Genomic DNA, 19,920 nt, shown 5'->3' on the forward strand with positions numbered 1-19,920 from the left:
CCTGGAATGCCCATGTGACCGCATGACATTTGGGCATTTTAAAAGTAAAAAAAAAAAAAGAGGTCAAAGACACCTCGGCCACTTAATAAGGTAAACACAGTCCCCTGACTCCCCTCCCATTAAGAAATGCCACACCCCGAGTCCATCTTGCTTGGCCTGGCGGTGGGCCATTGCATGAGGGTGGGGTGAGCTGACATCCTCGGCCATGATCGGTGGCCTGTGGTGGTTCCACCAGAGGTGGGAGGGGCCGGAGAGCCACCTTAAGCTCTCCGTGCCTCTCCCAAACGCCTCTCCAATGTGCGGTGGGCTGCAGAGCAGGCTTCTGCAGCCAGAGGAATGTGGGCGGCGGTGACGTTCGACCTGGAGAGGTGATTGATGGCAGCCTTCCCTCCTTTGGGCGAGAGCGGCTGCATCTGATGGGTGGTGGTAGCAATCAGCTCTTCTTTCCTTCAGGAGCTACGTCTGGAGGGTGGGGGTGGCAGCGGCCTCTCCTCGCCCAGACGCCGAGTGGCTGAGGTTTCTTGCCATGGCAGCGGCTGCGGTGACAGAAGGCAGCCGATTTTCTTGCCCTCGGGCTCTGGGCTGCCCGGATTGTGCCCACTCCGGTGATACTGGGCCTCATGGCCTGGCCGGCCCTAGCATCCGGCCCAGGCTTTCCCTCTTGGGGTGGCCATGGAGCAGCGGGATCTGTGGCATGACAGCGACTCCAGGCTTTTAGGCTTGAGCTTCTGGGGCCAGCTGGCCCGAAGTTTGGAGGAGGCCTCGGGGGGGGGGGCTTCCCTCTGGGCGGTTTCTCTAGGGATGTATGAAAGTGACTTACCTTGTCCCGCAGCTTGCTTCACGGTGGGGGGGAGGCGCTTCACTTCTCCCCCCGAAGTTCATGTGAGGGGAGGGAGACGCCCCGCCTCGCCCGGCTGAAATTCAGGCCGGGGGGGAAGGCGCCCCACCTTGCCCGGCCGAATTTCAGGCCGGGGAGAAGCGCCCCGTCTCCCCGGCCTCGAAAGAAAAAGTGAAAAACAAACAAACCCCGTGATAGGCTACGTAACGATTAACGTAGCCTAACACGGCTAGATTTCCAAAGTCAGCCGTGATAGGCTATGTTAATTGTCACGTAGCCTATCACGGGTGACTTCGGGGGGGGGAAAAAAAAGCGCGTACGCAAATGGCGGCGGCCCATGGGCGCCGCCATTTGTGTTCCTTATTTTAGCGCGTCTAGTCTACGTAAAGATTTACGTAGACTACGGTGAAAATAAGGGCACGCATGAAGTTCATGCCCATGGGCCGCCGCCATTTGCGTACGCGCTTTTTTTTTTCCCCCAAAGTCACCCGTGATAGGCTACGTGACGATTTACGTAGCCTATCACGGCTGACTTTGGAAATCTAGCCGTGATAGGCTACATAAATCGTCACGTAGCCTATCACGGGTGTGTGTTGTTGTTGTTTTTTACTTTTTTATTTTGTAATGGTGGCAGCGGCAGCCGGTCAGGAGACCGGCCGCCGCCCCCGCCCCTGACGAAATGCCGCCGAACCGTCGTCGGGACCCGCCGCCGAGAGGGACATTCGCAGAAGGTAAGTCCCATCCCGGGGGGGGGGCGGGGGGCCAGCGGAGAATTTCCCCAACACTTTTGGGGGGCCGAATGCCTTGGCGCTCGGCCTCCCGAAGATTCATGGAGAAATTCTCCGCCATCCCTAGGTTTCTCCCAGCCTTAAGGAGGGTCCTTACACTGAGTCCTGGGGCTGTGGAGGGGTGACCAATATATAACCCTATAGAGTTTGACACACACACAGAAACAACCCACGTCTTCTTTGTGGGGTGGGGTGGGGGGAGGATTATTCTCCAACACCTATTCCCCTGCTGCTGGGCACTCCAAAGCTCCCTAGGCACCAACTCCTGTGCCTGAGCATCTACCCAATATGTCCCCTAAAAAAGGACAGGGGGGCAAGAAGGGAAAGGGCAAAGCTCCTCACCCTCCAGGAAAAAGGCCTCTATGGAGACATGAGTCTTTGTCAGAGGGGGAGGAGGACCCTGATTTGGCACTGATTCTGGCCCATGTGGTGGCCACGGAAAAAGACAGAGGGATTACACCACCTGTAGCTAGGCCAACCACATCGGGTGGGTCTCGGTCTAGACAGACCAGATGACAGACCCAGAGCACATTGCTGTTTTCCCCGTCAGAGCGTTTAGATGCAATTGAGGCATCTCCCAGCTTTGCCCTCACTCAGAATCCCGCACCGGCTCCCCCTGCAGCTGAAGGTGTTATAGAAATTTCAGTTGTTGTATGTCTGTTATACTATGATTTTATAAGCTAAACTATGTCTATTCTACCTCAGTGTGAGACTGCTATGCTAGACAAAGACACAGCGCCTTATCAGAAACTCGGGAATGCCAAGAATGTGTTTACTAGGGTACAAGGCTACCTCTCTGCGCATGCCTAAATATGTAAAAGGTGCTGTCTGTTTTTTTGTTTCCCGCTCAGCTAGACAAAGAGATTAGTACAGCGCAGGCGTAAGACAGCCCCCAAAGGTCTTGCCTATATAAACTTTTGGATCACATCACTTGATTGTGACCTTTGTTGGAGCGTTAGCCCCAAGGGTTGCCTTATTCTGCAGAATAAAATCATGTTGGACCAGATCTCTGCCTCCTCTCGTTCTTGGTAAACGAATTAGAAAGTCTACCAGGGAAAAAGAACACAATTTTTGTAACAAATTTGGCGACCATGGCAGGACAGCCCTGTGTGACCAGGGAGCTGGGCAAACGCTGGATCAACCCAAGCGGAGGGCGCCCTGGACCTTGTTTGGTTCACCGTGAGGTTTGAGGCAGCTGTTGCCTGGCAACCCGGCTAACAAAGGACTCCCGAAGAGACGAGGCGAGTGGCGGTCTTTGGAAGACAGGACGAAACGCTGTCTGACTCTGGGGTCATTTGGAGGCTGAGCTACGAGGTAAGTCGGATCGCACTGTCTGGGCCATCTGGGGAGTGTAAATCTCCCATTCTCGTCTAACTGAGCCTTGCTCAAGTAGCAGCAGTTGGACCAGAAAAAAATAAAAAAAAACGGCCGGCAGGATGGGATTGAAACTTTCCGTAGGAGAACATAGCCAAGACCCACTGGGATGCATGCTTAAGAATTTCAAGTTGTTTAAATTAGATTATGGTATCAAGATGACAAAAGATGAGCTCATAAAGTTTTGTAATGGGGAATGGGTAACATTTGGTGTTGGCTGGCCAACTGGGGGAAGCTGGGAGAAAAATGTTGTGTCCAAGGTATATAATAAAGTGATTGTTGATAACCATGGGGATCAGCTGCCTTATATTGATGCTTGGCAAATGTGGATATTGAAAAATCCTGACTGGATAAGAAAAGGTAAAGGTCAATATTGTAAAGCCATGATGGTTTGCTCCGAGGTGAAATCCAAGGTTCCTGTTCTTCCTGATTCAAGTCATATGGAAGGAGACCCTGCCCAAGGTGTGCTGAGTTTTTCCCATCCCATTCGGACCGTTAGGTTGGGAGGGGAGGTTGCTGGGGGAGGGAGGTCTCCCCCTCTGGAGAGCTCATCTGTTACATTTCCGCGTCTCGCTCCCTCTGTGTTGAAAAGCCCTCCACCATATTCAGGTTTGTTAGAGGAAGCAAGAACAGCTGAAAAAGTTGTAAATCCTGAGGAAAGAGATTTATTTGAAGTCTTAAAGATTGTGGCAGAATCAGGAAGTAGAGAGGATATTTTGAATGTTGTGGAAAAAGTTGCGGATGTATATTCGCCCCCTCTTTTGAGATCTACAGCCAGAAAGGGCTCATATGAGTGCAAGATGACAAAGGTGGGAAGACAGCTCCCCCTGCGGGAAGTAGTCGGCCCTAACAGAAGGGCTCTTGTTGATATGCCATTCACTACATCTGACCTGTTTAATTGGAGGAATCAGAACCCCTCCTTAAGGGAGGATCCTCAGAAGATGTACAGGCTGTTTGAATCTATTTTCCGAAGTCATAATCCTACCTGGGGAGATGTGCAAACCATGTTAAATGAACTTTTAACTCCAGATGAAAAGCAGATGGTAGAAACACAAGCCTTAAGGCAAGCCCAGACTAAGAACGGAGCTGGTGGACCGCTCCCAGCCCAGGCATTGCCAGATCGGGAGCCGGGTTGGCAGGCTGGGTCAGAGGAGCTGATCCGCTACAGGCGGCTCATTTTACATGGAGTTCAAACTGCAGTCCCCAAGACTACAAATTTAAGCAAACTATATGAAGTCCGGCAGGGACTGACTGAGGACCCTAGTGCATACCTGCAGAGGTTGTTTGATGCATTCCGTCAGTATAGTGATATTAACCCTAACGCTCAAGAGAATTTAAGGATGGTTAACATGATGTTTATTGCTCAAGCAGCGACGGACATTAAGAGAAAGTTGCAGAAAACTGATGGGGCAGCAGCAATGTCTCTGCCCCAGTTGATGGAGATTGCTTATAAGGTGTTTGTGAATCGTGAGAAAGTAGAGAAGAAGGAAGCAGATAAGAAGGGCAGACAGAACGCAGCTTTGATTGCAATGGCAATCACAGGGCAAGTCCCTGATTGGGCAGATAAAGGTTTGAAGAAGGATTTTGGAAATCAGAGAAAGCTGCATTTGGGAAGAGATGAATGCGCTTACTGTAAAGAGAAGGGACACTGGCGAAAAGACTGCCCAAAGCGAAAGGGGGAGAAGAGGGGGGCAATGGTGGCCATGGAAGGAGAAGGATCAGATTGACGGGGACCAGGGTCCGAGACCTCCACCCTGAAGAGCTGCCTGGCTCTGAAGGACCCTCTGGTTACAATAAGGGTGGAGGGAAAAGAAATAATGGGACTTATTGACACTGGAGCAACTTATTCCATGCTGCCAAAAGCACAAAAGCCACAAATTAATAAAGATAAAACCGTAATAATTGAAGGGATCGAAGGCCAACCCACTAAGGGCCCTTATACTTTTCCCCTTCTCACGAAGGTTGGAAGTTGTCATTTGGAGCATGAATTTGTTGTGTCTGAAAGGTGCCCAGTTGCACTTCTTGGACGGGACTTGTTGACAAAGTTACAAGCAGAAATTTTTTTTCGAAATGACAGGATGGTTGTTAGGTTGCCAAAGCAACAAGGATCTAACTATCAAATGTGTTTGCAAGTTTATGTGGATGAGAGCATGCGACAAACAGCAGATCACTACTGGGCAGCCGATGTGGCAAAAAGGGCCCCAGAAGATGTATGGGCAGGGAAGACACCTGCAAGAGCAAAGTTTGTTAAGCCTGTGCAGATCAACCTTAAGCCTGGAGCTCAACCAGTAAAGATTAGACAATACCCCTTGTCACTAGAAGTCAGAAGGGGACTGAAACCTTTGATTGAAAAGTTTAAACGATATGGCTGGTTAAAAGAAGGAACTTCACCCTTTAATACTCCTATAATTGGGGTGAAGAAACCCCCCAAACCTGGAAAGGGGATTGAGTTCCGCTTAGTCCAAGACTTAAGGTCCGTCAACAATATTATCAGCGCAGATCATCCTGTGGTTCCAAACCCACACACCATTATAACCCAAATTCCCAAAGAAGCCAGATGGTTTTCAGTATTGGACTTAAAAGATGCATTCTTTTCAATCCCTTTACATAAGGAAAGTCAGAAAATATTTGCATTTGAATGGGAAGATCCCGATACCCATATTAAGGTTCAGCTCTTATGGACCGTCCTTCCGCAGGGACTGACCATGAGCCCAACAATCTTCATGGGTGCATTGCAGAATGACCTGAGGCAATGGAAAGAGGACCGGCCGTGGGTATCCTTGCTTCAATATTCAGATGACCTTCTTCTGGCCACCCAGACAGAGGACTCATGTGCTGAAGCGACTATCTCCCTCCTGCAAGAATTGAACTTGAAAGGCTATAAAGTGTCAAGAGAAAAGGCTCAGATTTGCCAGACCCATGTCACCTTCTTGGGCTACCTGATTCAGAAGGGAACCAGAGACCTGAGCACTGCTCGGTTGGACGTCATACAGAAGACACCGAGGCCTAAAGACCCTCGAGAGTTGCGAGCCTTCCTTGGGCTCACTGGGTTTTGTAGAATGTGGATACCTGATTATGGGGGGAAGGCGAAGCCCCTGTATGAAGCTTTGACAAAGGAAAATATCATCCACTGGAAATGGACAAATGAAATGGAAAAGGCTTTTCTTGAGCTGAAGCAAGCCTTGGTGTCGCCACCCGCTCTGGCCTTACCAGATCCCAACAAACTGTACCGGCTCTATGTACATGAAAATAAAGGAGTGGCATCAGGGGTTTTGACCCAAAGGACAGGTCCTTCCTGGAGACCTGTAGGATACTACTCCAAGACTCTGGATCCAACTGCAAAGGGATGGCCTGCTTGCTTGAGGGCTGTGGCAGCAACTGCGCTTTTAGTGGAAGAAGCCCAGAAAATTGCCATGGGAGCAGATATGGAGGTGCATACTCCTCATGGCGTACCTCAGATCTTGGGAAGCAATGGAGATAAATTTTTGAATCCGTCACGCCAGTCACGCTATGAGATTTCCCTGCTTTCAAGCCCAGGACTCACATATAAGAAGAGCAATCTTTTGAATCCTGCCACCTTGCTCCCTAAGCCAGATCTAAATTGTCATGACTGTTTAGAGATTTTGAGTCATGTGACTCTAATCAGACCTGACCTCACTGATTCCTTATTACCAAAGCCAGACCTTGAGGTGTTTGTAGATGGCTCCAGCTGTGTGATAGATGGAAAAAGATACACAGGATGTGCAGTAGTAACTCTCGAGAAGGCCTTATGGAAAGAGCGTCTTCCCAGCCATTGGTCAGCACAAGCAGCAGAACTAACAGCTTTGACTCGAGCCCTAGAAATAGGAGAAGGAAAGAAAATAAATATCTTTACAGATTCGCGATACGCTTTCAGCACAGTACATGCAAATGGAGTGCTGTGGAAAGAAAGGGGCTTCATTACTGCTTCAGGACAGAGGATTGCAAATGGATCCCAGATCATGAAACTTTTAGATGCCCTGATGAAGCCAAAAGAAGTCGCTGTGATGCACGTGAAGGCGCATGGGAAGAGTGCCAATCCCGAAGAAAGAAGAGGCAATGCTTTGGCAGATAAGGCTGCAAAGGAAGCCGCACGGATGGGAGGTGAGGAGGTGCATTATGAAGGAGCCCTAATCCCATATTTGAGTACAGATTTAGTTCCGATCTACTCTCCAGCTGAGCATGAAAGAGCTCTTGAATACAAGGCAAAGCAAACTGAAGATGGATGGTGGGTAGTCCCAGGAGGCAAAGTGTTCATACCCAAGCCTCTCTTGAGCTTTATAGTGAGAGACTTGCACCAGGCTACACATTTAGGAGGAACTGCAATGGGGGATTTGCTTGTGAGACACATTGTGGCCCCAGGATTGTATGTTGAGACCCAGAGAGCGGTGGCTAACTGTTATTTGTGCCTCAAAAATAACCCAAAGATGTCCAAACCCCCAACTCAAATGGGAGGTCGCCCATGGGCTTACTATCCTTTCCAAAGACTTCAGATTGATTTTTCAGAGTTGCCCCGGACTCATGGATATCGATACTTATTAGTAATAGTAGACCAATTGACTGGGTGGGTTGAGGCTTACCCCACTCGCACAGCCACTGCACAAATAGTAGCCAAGATCCTGTTAAAAGAAGTAGTCCCTAGGTTCTTCTACCTGAAGAAATTGAATCGGATCAGGGACCCCATTTTGTTGGACGAGTGACGCAAGCAGTGGCTCAGGCACTACAAATCAGCTGGAAACTACACTCCCCTTGGAGGCCTCAATCTTCAGGTCAAGTTGAGAGGATGAATCGCACCCTAAAGTCAATGCTTACTAAAATTTGCTCAGAGACTAAGTTGAAGTGGCCACAGGCCTTGCCAATCGCCTTAACTCGAATACGGTGCACCCCCAGGGGAAGTATTAAATTGACACCCTTTGAAATGTTATATGGACGCCCACCTCGGATATTACCTATGGCTGATAGTTTAAATGTAAACTTAGAAGTAGGGGCTTTAGAGATCCAAAAATATGTTACTGCTTTGCAGTCTGTTTTGTCTTGTCTTCACAGGTTTGCAGCACCATATCAATCCTTGCCTTTGGATGCTCCAGTGCATAATTTCAGTCCTGGTGATTGGGTGTTGATCCAGTCCTGGAAAGATGAACCACTTACTGAGAAGTGGAAGGGTCCATTCCAGGTTCTACTCACCACTCACACGGCTGTAAAAGTCGCTGGAGGAAAGAAGTGGATCCATCACACCCGCATAAAGGCATCACCTGCACCAGAGAGGGTCACACCGGAAGCTGACCCACCTGAAGGCCACCGTTGGAGCAGCAAACCACTAGAGGGACTAAAGTATTTGTTCAGGAGAGAGCAGTCTCCTGATGCTTAAACATGCATGTTACTCTTTCCTTCTTAAGTCTAGTTGTTTTAACACTTCCTACTCAGATGAAAGGAAACTGGTTTAAGAGACATGCTGTGCATATGTTTAAGCAAAACGGGGAGAATTCTATTCTTTACTATGAGCACCCATCAACTGTCAGAGACTTCACTTTGTTGCCTGCCTTGATCAGAGAACCACAGGTAATAGTTGGAGCTCTACAGAAAGAGGGTACTCTCTTCTCGAGAGTCCCCTGATGAATTGAGCAAAACTGAGTTTCGAAAGTTCAAATTCCAGACTTACACCAGGGGAATGTGTTTTTGTTGTCAACATTCTGGTGCTTGGAATAATAAAACCCTTAATTATAACAAGGCTAAACCTCTTCTAGATGGGTTGAGAAATTATTCACAGTGCACCGATAGGTTTTGGCTTTGGGGAAGTTTTAATTCCTCCTATTCTTCTTCCATTAATCTCGGTGACACTGATTTTGGCAGTCTATACCCCGAGTACCCTATGTTCTCTCCCAATTATTCTGGGATAGGTAGCATATGCTCAGGTTGGCAGATGAGAGATCCCAATCTGTGGTTTTTCTTCAATGGATGGGCTACCAATTACCACCCTGGAAATTACCAGTGTGTAGGGGTTGGGTATCTCACCATCCCGGTACAAGTGGTGAAAACTCCATCTAGAAGGAAAAAGAAAGAGGTTGGAGGGATGGGGCAACTTGTAGGACAGATGGGTAAGAACTGTGATGATACTGTAATAATTGGAAAACAACTGTCAGATTCAGAACCAAACAGGGTAGGGGGTGGGCTAGTTACGGGATTGCTTACCCTGGGTTCATACCCAGGAATTATTGCACAAGAAAATAGAAAAAGCATCCTAGGCCTCACTTGCCATTTAGAAAAGACCATCAATGCCACAGCCATAATGGTAAGGGCCATGCAATCTGAAATTGAAGATCTCAGCCAGCTGGTGGCCCAGTATCGGTTTGTTTTAGATTATCTCTTAGCACGCCAAGGTGGCTTCTGCACCCTAGTAAAGCAAGGGTGTAGAGTAAAGTTCCATGATTTAAACAAAACCATAGAAGATGAAATCGCCAAACTACAAGATATGATTGGACAGAATTATTCAGGAACAAGTGATCCTTGGTTATGGTTGACTTCCTGGCTCCCTGATTTTGCATGGTTAAAACAACTTGTAATCAACGCAGTTTTGTTTGTTATGATACTATTGATGATGGTTTGTGCCTTTAAGTGTGTAGTCCACTGTTGGACCAAGGAGAGGTATGGGATTTAAGAAAAGCCTTTTGAGGGGGGAGTGTTATAGAAATTTCAGTTGTTGTATGTCTGTTATACTATGATTTTATAAGCTAAACTATGTCTATTCTACCTCAGTGTGAGACTGCTATGCTAGACAAAGACACAGCGCCTTATCAGAAACTCGGGAATGCCAAGAATGTGTTTACTAGGGTACAAGGCTACCTCTCTGCGCATGCCTAAATATGTAAAAGGTGCTGTCTGTTTTTTTGTTTCCCGCTCAGCTAGACAAAGAGATTAGTACAGCGCAGGCGTAAGACAGCCCCCAAAGGTCTTGCCTATATAAACTTTTGGATCACATCACTTGATTGTGACCTTTGTTGGAGCGTTAGCCCCAAGGGTTGCCTTATTCTGCAGAATAAAATCGTGTTGGACCAGATCTCTGCCTCCTCTCGTTCTTGGTAAACGAATTAGAAAGTCTACCAGGGAAAAAGAACACAATTTTTGTAACAAAGGTACAACGTCTGCTGTGAGGCAGGCATCAGGATCGGCGGCAGCCTTGCTTACTGCATCCCCAGGGGATCCTGCTCCGACCTCCCAGCTGCAAGTGAGACAACTTCCTGTCAGGAACCTTTGCCCCTGCTGAGAACTCCAAAAGCCATATCAAACACAGACAAGAGGCTTCAATTCGACAGATTTAATCCACTTACTCTAATGGGTTATACAGATGAGCCAGTGTGGTGTAGTGGCAAGACTGTTGGACTAGGAGCTGGCAGATCCGGGTTCTAGTCCCCACTCAGCCATGGAAGCTCACTGGGTGTCTTTGGGCCAGTCACACACTCTCAGCCCAACCCACCTCACAGGGTTGTTGTTGTGAGGATAAAATGGAGGAGGAGGAGGATAATGTAAGCTGCCTTGGGTTCCTTGCAAGAGGAAAAAAGGCGGGGTATAAATGCAATAAATAAATAAATAAATAAATAAATAAACAAATGCAAATTGCTAGTGACTCACAGACTACAAAGAAAAAGCCTTCAAGGAGATCCAAGGGAAGCTACGAAAGTTGGCCACGGTTTGGGAAAAGGCGGCAAACTATCCTAACTTAAGGGGTGGGAGGGAAAGATCTCCCTCTCTCCCATGACACCTCTAGCCGCAGCTGTTGACGCCAACCCAATCGGGCAGACCACCTAAGCTCTGCTCCTGCCATCTCCCTCTTATCCCTGCATCTGCGCTTGGCATCCAGGAGTTCAGGTTCTCCTGCCCCTGCCTCCTCCAGTTCACTATCTATCACAGGAATGTGTGAAGGGGGCCCCCTCCCCATCCAGCAGCTGTGCCTCTGAAGCCTGGGGAAGTTCCTCCTCCATGTTTTGCAGCTCTTCCTCCGAATCTGAACTGCTCTGCCACTCTATGTGCTCTATGTGCTCAGAGGCAACCCTGACACTTCCTCTAACACCTTCTACTGGCATGGGTGGGGCCCGATAGGGCCATGGGGATGGTTCCCATGGATGTCAGCCTCTAGATGGCCCTTTTCTCCGCCTACTGGAGGTCAAGTTGACCCAAACGCAGTTGGGAATGAGGTTTTGCCTCAGGTCATTATGCAGCCCCCACCTGTCCCAGTAACGCCAGTGAGGGGTCAGCCATGGCACATTACAGCTCTGATGCCTTTGCTCCTGCGGGCGCACTGGACACTTCCATATCCCCTCAGATATGGCCTGGAGATGATGCCACACCCTTTCGGGGCCCTTGGCAGAGCAACACATCACACTGCCGGAGGCTGGTCCGCATCAGCCTTCTCCAGCAACGACGGCCTGTGCGTCAGTTTGGCAGGGCCCAGTGGGCCGCACCGATGGGGTCCAGTCTCAATCCTCCTTGACACAGGCAGACCCATATGCCAATGTGGGGAAGGATGCCATACCCAGTGGTAGTACATCTATACCACTAGGTTTTCATCTTTTGCCCGCCACTAGGGATAAGATCTTACATGGAGAATTCATTGATGTTTTCTTCTTGTTATTTTGTGAACCTGACTCTTGGATTCCTGCATTGAGCAGGGGGTTGGACTCGATGGCCTTGTAGGCCCCTTCCAACCCTACTATTCTATGATTCTATGATTCAATGAGAAATCAGGTGATAAGGAACAAGACAAAGGCAGGAGAAAGGAAGTCACTTGCACCTGGGCCAATTGGCTGCCAGGCTTTCTGATTTATATGGCGATATTACAACAAAAATTCCCCGGGCGAGGGTGGGTCCTTACTAAATATTTATATATGATTTATAGGGCATACTCCAAGTATGAGGGCAGGGCTTGGCTGGCCTATGACAAGGCCTTTTGTATGAGGGCCACTGTAGACCCTTCCCTCTGCTGGGACGTCAAGGAACAGGATCTATGGCTTCACCTCATGACTCTGGCTAGGCCAGGATTTGGCAATAGATCAGACAGCAGTCATAATTTGGCCAAACAGCCACCCACTTTGACTGTTTGGCTGAATGTGGGGGCAGGCGGTTCAACAAAGTTTGCTTTGCTGGGAGTAGAGTTCTAGAGGCTCCTGTTCCCGAAACCTGTTCAACTTCTGCCACGTATGTTCCATTTGAGGTGGACAGCACCTGTGCACCACCCACCCCAGAATTAAGGGTTGGTGGGGTCACTTACGAGACGGACAAGGCAGTAGGAAATCCGGGGGCAGGCAACAGCCTCCTCCCAAAGGGACCTAGCCCAGTTAAGATTGAGCCCTGTTGTTGGCCCCTGGGGTATAATCTGCAGAGGGAAGATGTGGTTTACCTAGACCAAGTTTTTACGCATGGTTTTAGAATCCCTTTTCAGGGTAAGGGTAAGCACAACTCTGTTCTCACTATGGCCCAGCTGGTAAAAGCCAAAATTGACAAGGAAGTAGCCTCGGGGTGGGTTCTGGATGTGAACTTGTGTGTTTGTGCTCATACGCCGACACAACATAGTGTTCTGGGCTGGTCGGAGGGCTTCAAGGTCAGGCTGTGGACCTCGGCTCGGACTGTCCCGGCATGTCTGTGTGCAGTGGCTGGCTGGGCAGGTATGGCATGTGGTGGGAGCACCTCCTACCCACTCTATTCCATCAAGGTTTTGGTGCTGCATCTTGGGAGGAACAACCTGGGTTGTTTAAAACATTCTGACGGAATGTTGAGAACCAGTGGGCCATTGAAAGGGCTCGACAGAAAGTTAACAGGGAAATAGCTCTGGGGCTATTCCAGCATGGAGATGGGGTTATTCCTCATCCAGAAATTTTACAGATGCAGGGGGAGCTCTATAGGCAGGATGGGGTGCACCTGTCCAATTTAGGGAATGATATATTTCTGTTGGATCTGCAAAGGGGCCTGCAAGAAGTAATTCAGTGCAGATGGGGGGAGTTTGACTAAGCAATCAGCTTGTCACTCCTTGTGGCTGTTAGGATGAGCATTGGGGATGAGAATAGGGATGGTGAGCATTCAGAGACACGGTTATTGTGAGAGGTGATGCCTGAGGCCTCCTGCTCTGGGTTTCGCAGCCCATTGGGGGGATAAGGGTTACCTGGGAGGCCAACTCACTTCACCTACCCAGTGTTGTGTGACCTGGGTGGGGGTGACAGGGAAAGGCCTACCTCCCCCAAAAGGGGTAGCCCTGTGGGGTGGTGAGATGACACGCCACCACACAGGCTTTGAATGTTTTTGCCCATTACAGTGTCTAGCTAGTGTCTGGCACAGATTAGTTGCCCATCCTGTTTTCCCCTTTGCAGATTTATCAATAAATGTGGCCCAATTTGAATGGAAGAACCTGTGTCAGTCTCTTTATTTCCCCATCTCCGCTCACAAATGCCACGCCCCGAGTCCAGCTTGCTTGGTCTCATGATGGGCTGTTGCGGGTGGGTGGGGTGAGCTGACGTCCTCAGCTGCGATCAGCGGCCTGTGGTGGTTCCACCAGAGATGGGAGGACCCAGAGAGCCGTCTTAAGCTCTCTGTGCTTCTCCCAAATGCCTCTCCAATGTGCGGCTCCCCCCCGCCCCGCCCTCCCTTATGCAGTGTGGGATTGGTCTGGTCGTCCTTTTGGGGGCCAAGTAGGAATTTTTGGCTCACAGTCTTATTGGCTTGGGCTGTGCATCTTTTCGCCTACTTCACACAATAAATGGGTTGGTATGTCCTTAGGCAAATCTGTTGTTTTAGGTTTAATTCATGGTCGCATTTTGGTGCTGTTAGAACGGGCATTAGGGATGAGAATAGGGATGGTTACCATTCAGAGCTGCAGTTATTGTAACAGGTGACACCTGAGGCCTCCCGCTCTGGGTTTCGCAGCCCATCGAGGGGATAAGGGTTACCTGGGAGGCCAACCCACCTCACCCACTGTTGTGTAGCCCAGGCGGGGATGACAGGAGAAGGCCTACCTCCCCCGTAAGGTAGGCCCCACCCTGTGGGGTGGTGAGATGACACACCACCACACAGGCTTTGAATGTTTTTGCCCATGTCAGGGTCAGCTACAGGCTGCCCCAGTTTAGTTGCCCGTCCTGATTTCCCCTTTGCAGATTTATTAATAAATGTGACCCAATTTGAATGGAAGAACCTGTGTCAGTCTCTTTATTTCCCCATCTCTGCTCACAAATGTCTCCAAAGCAATCCTCACTATGAAAGAGGCAGAAAAAAAGCAGTGAGTGAAGAATTTCACAAAGATAGGAAGCGGGATTCGGCACAGCGGTATTTAAAATAGGCTTGTTTAGACCCAAGATGGAATATTATGGGCAATATATATCATTTATTAATTTTTATCCCATTATCCCTCCAAGGAGCTCAGACCAGTGGATGTGGTTCTCTCCCCCCCCCCAGCAAAACCTGCTTCACCCTTTCAATCCTCACAACAACCCTGTGAGGAAGGTTAACTTGAGGGTAGTGATTGGACGAAGGTCACCCAGTGAGCTTCAGGGCTGAGTCACAATAGGCTCAGTTAGGGATGTCAGAGAATTCCATGATGGATCTCGGTGAGGCCGAATGCCAGTGCATTCGGCCCCCCAAAATCCATCGTGAAACGAAGCCCCCGCCCCCCCAACCCACAAAAGGCGTGTGGGACAAAGTCCCCGCCGCCCCCAACCCACAAAGGGCGTGCAAAGCAGAGCACTTACCTGCTCTGCTCCCATCCACGCTGCTTTGCGAATGACAGCCATCCTGCGGCCGCCATTCGCTTCCTCCTCTTCATAGCCATGATAGGCTATGTAAATACCTACGTAGCCTATCACGGCTAATGCAGGGATGCCAGTTGCGTCCCTGCGGAGGCCGTGATAGGCTATGTAAGTATTTACGTAGCCTATCACAGCAGGGGGAAAAAACCCAGCATACGCAAATGGCGGCAGCTACTGCCATTTGTGTACGCTGGGGTTTTTTTCCCCTGCCGTGATAGGCTACGTAAATATTTACATAGCCTATCATGGCTAAATACAGGGACGCAAATGGCGGCAGCTACAACAGCCACCATTTGCGTCCCTACAGAGCTGCCCAGTGGCTGGATGTCCGGCTGCGGGTGGCTGGAGCCGGCCGGTGGCTCCACAGCTTGGCCTCGGAGCGGAGCTGGCCGGGCAGGATTCGGGGGGGGGATGGGGTGCCTCCCCCCCCAGCCAGAATTTCGGGGGGAGGAACGGAGCGCCTCCCCCCCACCGCAATCAACTTTCTGGTTCAGGTAAATTACTTTTGTACATCCCTAGCATAGAGTGACGCGGGATTTTTGGTGGCCTCGTGTGTGTCGGGACGTCAAGAACTATGTCGCCTCCTGCCCAACCTGCCAGCGGGTGAAGGCCCCCTCAGGCAAGCCCACAGGCTTGCTTCACCCGCTGCCTACCCCCTCAAGACCTTGGAAATTGCTCTGCCTTGACTTCATCACTGATTGGCTTCCCTCACACGGTAAGACCACCATTCTGGTAGTGGTGGATTCGTTTTCTAAGATGGCCCATTTCATCCCCTGCTCTGGGTTGCTCACAGCCAGGGAGACGGCAGAGCTATTTTTGGCTCATGTTTTCCGGCTCCACGGTTGGCCCGAGGGTCTCGTTTCGGATAGGGGGGCCCCATTCACTGCCCATTTCTGGAAGGAGCTACTTGGGCTTCTCCATGTGACGCTCCGTCTGTCCTCCGCCCACCATCCACAGATGGACGGTCAGACCAAGCGCACCAATGCGACTCTGGAGCAATATTTGCACTGTTATGTCAATTACCAGCAGGTTGACTGGTTTTCCCTGCTGCCTCTAGCATAATTTGCTTATAACAATGCCTGCCATGCTTCCACCCGCCAAACTCCATTTTTTGCCAATTTTGGTTGCCACCTCAAGGCTTTCCCGTCCACCCTAGCTCCTTCTTTGGTGCCAGCAGCCCATGACTTTTTAGAGGAGTTGCGAGCAGTACACTACCTCTTACGGGACTCCCTCGAGCAAGCCAAGACAGCCTACAAGGCCTCTGCGGACCGGCAGCGCCAGCCGGGTCCTTCTCTGCAACTGGGGGACTGGGTTTGGTTGTCCACCCAATACCTCCCCTATCACTCACCCGCAAGGAAGTTCGCGCCTCGCCGCATGGGGCCTTTCCAGATTACGGCCCAGATTAACCCTGTTGCTTTTCGCCTGGCTCTCCCCCCGTCCATGAAGATCCATCCTGTTTTTCATCGGTACTTGCTCTCCCCCCTGGTTTCTGATGACCCTCATCACTCGGTTGGCTCCCCGCTGCCGCCAGTGATGGTGGAGGGGGAGGAGGAGTTTAAGGTCATGGAGATTCTGGACTCCCGCCTTTCTCGCAGCTGCCTGCAATATCTAGTGGACTGGAAGGGGTACGGGCCAGATGGGCGATCCTGGGAACCCGCGGAAAATGTACATGCTCCGTTGCTACTGAGGTGCTTCCACCAGCTGTACCCCCACAAACCTGGGGCCCCAGGGGAGGAGCACAGAGGGGGGCCTCATGGGAGCGGGGATGATGTCAGGGTGGAAACTGAGCCCAGAGAGCCTCAGATCAGTTCGGATTCTGAGGAGGAACAGCTATCCATGGGAAAGGGACCAGCTCATCCCTCAAAGGCTCAGCACCTGGCACAGATTCCTCCTGCCAGCATTCCAGAGATAGAGAGCGACCTGGGTAGTGAGGGAATGCGGGAGGGGGGCTTCTTAGACGCTCGACACAGATACAAAGAACGACGAGCGATGGAGGGCGCGGAAAGGAGGCGTATAGCCCATTTGGCGCGCAAGCAACAGCTGCCTCCCATGGACCCAAGGGAAAGAGGGAGGATCTCTCCCTAGCCCATAAGTTCAAATTACTCTCTTTCAAACGGGGATCAACTGACTACTTGAAACTTAGGCTACCCTGCTGTTCCTTGCTTAGTCACTGGTGATTAGCATCTGAAAGAGTCATTAAGTTGCAAAAGGATTAAAGCTTTGAAAAGAAATCCTTTAGTTTGTGTCTTGAGTTGGCTATTGGAATCTACTGGGAGAAGCCGCCAGAGTGCTCCTGACAGCATGTACGTATCCCTTACCTTGTTCCGGTCCGGGGCGTCGGCAGTGGGGGGGAGGCAATCCTTCCCTGCCCTGGAATCCTCCCTGGCCGGCTCCGCTCCACAGCAAGTCTGCAGAGCCAGTGGCCAGGGCCACCCACAGCTGGACCTCCGTCCACTGCCGGGCTGCAGCCGCAAATGGCAGCTGCCATAGCGGCCGCCATTTGCATCCCTGCATTAGCCGTGATAGGCTACGTATATATTTATGTAGCCTATCATGGCAAAGAGCAGGGACGCAAATGGTGGCCGCTACACCATTTACGTCCCTGCTGTTTTTGTGATAGGCTATGTAAATATATACGTAACTTATCATGGCTAACGCAGGGATGCAAATGGCATAGCAGACACTATTCCCTGCTCTTTGCTGTGATAAGCTACGTAGCCTATCATGGCTAAAGTAGCGAGGGAAATGGTGGCTGCAGACCGGGGCAGCCATTCGCAGCTGCAGACCGGGGCAGTGGATGGACCAGACAGCCGACACAAGGTAAGATCCATCCAGGGGAAGTTTCGCGGGGTGGCGGGGGGATTGCTCCATTCCGCCACAGACTCCGGGGCCCATGGCAGAATTCTCTAACATTCTTAAGGCTCAGTCAAGTGAAAGGCTGGTTAACAAAACACCTTTCTCCTACATGCTGCCAGCCCAGAGCCATTCTGGGCCATGCTCGTGTCTGTGATCATATAGGGAAATAGAAGTAGGAAAGGAATAGTACATAGGTACAGGCAAGAGAAATTATTGCGATTGTACATTTTCTAAGTACTGTGATTCTGGGAATTACTGCTGGCTGTATCCACACTGGTTCATGTTACCTTTCTCCCCTGACAGTATCTCTGAAGGCAATTGGGACTTTTTATGTGTAGCAAAAAAGCCCTGTATTGGCCCTAAATGTCTTCCTCTGCCCTGTCATATTATGAGAAATCTAAGAGTGCTCTCAAATATGGCATCATCCATGTACCATCTCTGTATGATAAGGAACATATACAGTATATGGGGTCATTCTCAGTTTTGGCTGCACATCCTTTTACTTTCTACAATTCCTATGCCCAGCCATTGACTGAAAGTAGGGATGTATGAATCACTTACCTGATTCCGGTCCGGGCATCTGCTGGGGGGGGGAGGTGCTCCGTCCCTCCCCCCGGAATCCTCGATGGGGGGAGGCGATCCGGTCCTCCCCCCAGGAATCCTGCCCGGCCGGCTCTTGTCCGCAGCGGCTCCACGGAGCAGCTGGCCAGGGCCGTTCGCAGCCAGACTTCCAGCCGCGGATGGGCTGCTGCTAGGGATGTACGAATGTCACTTACCTTTTTGCAGATCTGCTTCGCAGTGGGGGGGAGGTGCTCCGTCCCTCCCCCCGGAATCCTCGATGGGGGGGGAGGCGCTCCGTCCCTCCCCCCGGAGTCCTGCCTGGCCGGCTCCGCTCCGCAGGGATTCTGCAGAGCCGCCGGCCAGCTCCGCCAGCAGCCGGACATCCGGCCACTGGGTAGCAGGGACGCAAATGGCGAAGGCTGTAGCCGCTGCCGTTTGCGTCCCTGTATTCAAACGTGATAGGCAACATAAAGACTTACGTAGCCTATCACGTCTGGGTTAAAACTAGGGTTGGTGGAGAGTTTCTCCACGAATCTTCAGGAGGCCAAGCGCCGACGCATTCAGCCCCCCGAAAGTGTTGGGGAAATTCTCCGCCGGCCCCCCGCCCCCCCGGGATGGGACTTATGTTCGGCGAATGTCCCTCTCGGCGGCAGGTCCTGGCGGCATTTCAGCGGTGTTTCGGCGGGGGAGGGGTGGCGGCCGGTCTCCCGACCAGCCACCGCCACCGCCATTGCAAAAAAAAAAAGTAAAGTAATAAACACAAACAAACACCCGTGATAGGCTACGTAACGATTTACGTAGCCTATCATGGCTAGATTTCCAAAGTCAGCCGTGATAGGCTATGTAAATCGTCACGTAGCCTATCACGGCTGACTTTAAAAAAAAAAGCGCGTACGCAAATGGCAGCGCCCATGGGGAGCCGCCATTTGCGTTCCTTATTTGAGCACATCTAGTCTACATAAAGATTTACGTAGACTACGGTGAAAATAAGGGAACGCTATTTGCCCTTTTTTTTTCATGGCCGGGTAGACGTGGCGCTCCTACCCGGCCTGAATTTCGCCGGCGAGGGATGGGGCGCCTCCCCCCCAGCCTGAATTTCGGCCGGGTGAGGCGGGGCGCCTCCCCCACCCTCGCCTGAACTTCTGCCTCACTGAGATCCATGGTGGAATTCTCTGACATCCCTAGCTGCTGCGGACACAAATGGTGGCTGCCGTAGCAGCCGCCATTTGTGTCCTTCCAGGCTGCCATGATAGGCTATGTAAGTATTTACGTAGCCTATCACGGCATGTCCCAAAAATAGGGATGTTAGAGAATTCCTCCACGGATCCCAGAGGGGCCAAATTCCAGTGAATTTGGCCCCCCGGAATCTGTGGTGGAACGGAGCAACCCACCCCACCATCCCACAAAAGCCCCCCGGAATGGAGCCTACCTGGCGGCGGCTCTGGCTGCGGCTGTGGCGGTGACGGTGGCTCCAGCGGCGGCAGCTCCAGTTGATGCTGGGCTGCTGTGGACGCAAATGGTGTCCTGAGTAGGGGATACCATTTGCGTCCCTATGGTAGCCCGTGATAGGCTATGTAAATATTTACATAGCCTATCACAGGCTACCATAGGGATGCAAATGGCATCCTCTACTCAGGACGCCATTTGCGTAGGGATGGCAGAGAATTCCGCCACGGATCCTGGTGAGGCCGAATGCCAGTGC

General features: G+C 50.9%; 1 pseudogene across 1 annotated transcript; it reads left to right on the forward strand.

Annotated features, from left to right (window-relative positions):
• Positions 1-8,442: 8,442 nt before the first annotated feature.
• LOC146349788 (uncharacterized) lies at positions 8,443-10,082 on the forward strand (annotated as a pseudogene). The gene has a single exon (XR_014789369.1). The product of XR_014789369.1 is annotated as an uncharacterized LOC146349788 (transcript).
• Positions 10,083-19,920: the final 9,838 nt, after the last annotated feature.

Source organism: Heloderma suspectum, chromosome 3 (genome assembly GCF_057233095.1).
Source record: "Heloderma suspectum isolate Gila_16-S chromosome 3, 16-S_ref, whole genome shotgun sequence".
Classification (NCBI taxonomy): domain Eukaryota; kingdom Metazoa; phylum Chordata; class Lepidosauria; order Squamata; family Helodermatidae; genus Heloderma; species Heloderma suspectum.